Consider the following 2,900-nt stretch of genomic DNA (forward strand, 5'->3'; position numbering starts at 1 on the left):
CAATTATGGTTGGATTAAGTTCACTAATATTCTGTTAAAGATTTTCTCATGTATATTCATCAGGTGTATTGGCCTGTAATTTTCTTTTTTTGTTGCATCCTTGTTTGGTTTTGGTATCAGGGTAATGCTGGCCATGTAAAATGGGTTTGTAAGCTTTTCCTTCTCTTTAATTTTTTTTGAAAGAACTTGAAAAAGATAGGTTTTAACTACTCTTTAAATATTTGGTAGAATTCAACTGTGAAGGAACTCTTTTCTGCATATGCCTCCCCAGGCAAGGGAAACAAAAGCAAAAATAAACAACTTGGACTACAGCAAACTAAAAAGGTTTTGCACGGCAAAGGAAACCATCAATAAAATGAAAAGGCAATCTAATGAATGAGAGAAGATATTCTCAAATGATAGATACAATGAGGGGTTAACATTCAAATTCTGTAGAGAACTCCTACAACTCAACACTCAAACAGTCCAATTAAAAAATGGCCAGAGGACCTGAATAAATATCTTTCCAAAGAAGACATACAGATGGCCACGAGGTACATGGAAAGATGCTCAGGATCACCATCAAGGAAATGCAAATCAAACCCACAAGGAGATATAACCTCACATATGTCAGAATGGTGTTGTTGCAAAAAGAGGAGCATTTGGGTGGCTCCATTGGTTAAGCATCCAACTCTTGACTTCAGCTCAGGTTATGATCTCAGGGTCATAGGATCGAGCTCCATACTTTGGTGGGGAGTCTCTTTGAAGATTTCTCTTCCTCTCCCTCTGCCCTTCCCCCTGCTTATGCCCTAAATTAATTAATTAATCTTAAAAAAGGAAAAGAAAGGAGAGTCAGGTGGGCTGGAGACGTTTCTGGAAGCACTAGCACCATGGCTGCCCAGTGAGAGACCCAAGTCCAGTTCAAACTGGTGCTGGTTGGCGACGGTGGCACTGGGAAGACGATGTTTGTGGAGCGTCACCTGATGGGGGAGTTTGAGAAGAAGTATGTAGCCACCTTGGGTGTGGAAGTCCACCTGCTCGTGTTCCACACCAACAGGGGACCCACCCATCAACGTGTGGGATACCGCCGGCCAGAAGAAGTTCAGCGGACTGCGGGAAGGCTACTACATCCAAGCCCAGTGTGCCACTATAGCGTTCGATGTCACGTCAAGGGTTATTTACAAGAATGTGCCTAACTGGCATAGAGATCTGGTACGAGTGTGTGAGAATATCCCCATTGTGCTGTGTGGCAACAAAGTAGACCTTAAGGACAGGAAAGTTAAGGCAAAATCTATGGTCTTCCACCGAAAGAAGAATCTTCAGTACTATGACATTTCTGCCAAAAGTAACTACAACTTTGAAAAGCCCTACCTGTGGCTTGCTAGAAAACTAATTGGAGACCCTAACTTGGAGTTTGTTGCCATGTCTGCTCTCACCCCGCCAGAGGGTGTCATGGACCCAGCTTTGGCAGCACATTATGAGCACGATCTAGAGGTTGCTCAGACAACTGCTCTCCCGGATGAGCATGATGACGTGTGAGAACATGCAGCTGGAGCGCAGCGTCAGAAGTCTAGTTTTATAGGCAACTGCCCTGTGATGTCAGTGGTGCAGCACGTTTGCCACTTTATTATATAGCTCAGCAGAACATGTGCTTAATCTCTGGGATGCTGAAGGAGATGAATGGGCTTCGGAGTGAATGTGACAGTTTAAAAAGTACCTTCATTTTTTGGACCTGCATATTTAGCTGTTTTGGAACGCAGTTGTTTCCTTCCTGAGTTTCAGATACGAGACTGCTATAGTCCCGTAACAATATCCAGTGTTGAAATCTTGTTTGTCACTGTCATTCCCATTCCTTTTCATTTAGAATCAGAATAAAGTTGTATTTCAAATTAAAAAAGAAAGGAAAGAAAGGAAAAGAAAAGAGAAGAGAAAAGAAAAGAAAAGAAATAACAAGGGTTGGAGGATGTGGGGAAAAGGGAACTCTCATGTTCTGGTGTAGCCACTATGGAAATGTATAAAAATTCCTCAGTAAGTTAAAAACAGAACTACCATACAATCCAGCAACTTTACTTCCAGGTATGTATCTGAAGAAAATGAAAAGGCTAATTCAAAATGACACATGCAAGCTTATGTTCATAGCAGCATTATTTACAATAGCTAAGATAAACAACCTATGTATCTACCAATAGATGAATGGCTAAAGAGGAGATACACACGCACACACACACACACACGTATTTTCTGGAATAGAGAGCCGCGAGAAAAAGCTTTGAGTTGAGATGAGACCATGAGGGAGCCAATTCACCATCCGGCAGTAGCTCCCTCACCATAGGCGGCGACACTATTTTGCTTGAGGGCCCGAGGCCTGAGGAAAGGGCAGAGGAGCTGTGCGGACCTCAGTCTGGAGTCATACTCTGGCTGTTTCTCTGGGATCTTGAACACGTTGCTGGAGTGTATCTTTCTTTCTCTGTAAAATGGGGGTATTAACGCTTACTTTACGAGGTTTCAAGGATTAAACATATTTAGCTCAGGTCATGCCCCAAGAAACCCCAGGAAATTGCCCAACACAAAATAGAAACAACAGCAACAAAAAGCTGAAAATTGAAGAAGACAACTGAGGTTTGATTTTCTGAATTAATTGACTAATATTTTTCAAATAAACTGTCAGGGAAATGGACAATTTGGAACCAATACTTATCCTTATCATTGGAAGCTATTATTTCCCTCTATTTATACCAGTGGATATACACAGTTTTTACAAATATCTTTCTATAAAATGTAGAGGGTAGTTATATTCAGTAAATTAATCTGAACCAATAGAAATACGAAATGCACATTTAAACTTCAAATAGTTATTGATTCAGTCTAACAGTAGATTTATCAAGAACAAAAACTTTAAAATTTTGTTTTAAACTTGATTG

At 40.8% G+C, this 2,900-nt stretch overlaps 1 pseudogene; it reads left to right on the plus strand.

Annotated features, from left to right (window-relative positions):
• The first annotated feature begins 869 nt into the window (after positions 1–869).
• LOC101679081 lies at positions 870–1,533 on the plus strand (annotated as a pseudogene).
• The last annotated feature ends 1,367 nt before the right edge of the window (positions 1,534–2,900 follow it).

This window comes from Mustela putorius, unplaced genomic scaffold (genome assembly GCF_011764305.1).
Source record: "Mustela putorius furo isolate JIRA1106 unplaced genomic scaffold, ASM1176430v1.1 tig00000242_pilon_pilon_pilon, whole genome shotgun sequence".
Taxonomy (NCBI): Eukaryota; Metazoa; Chordata; class Mammalia; order Carnivora; family Mustelidae; genus Mustela; species Mustela putorius.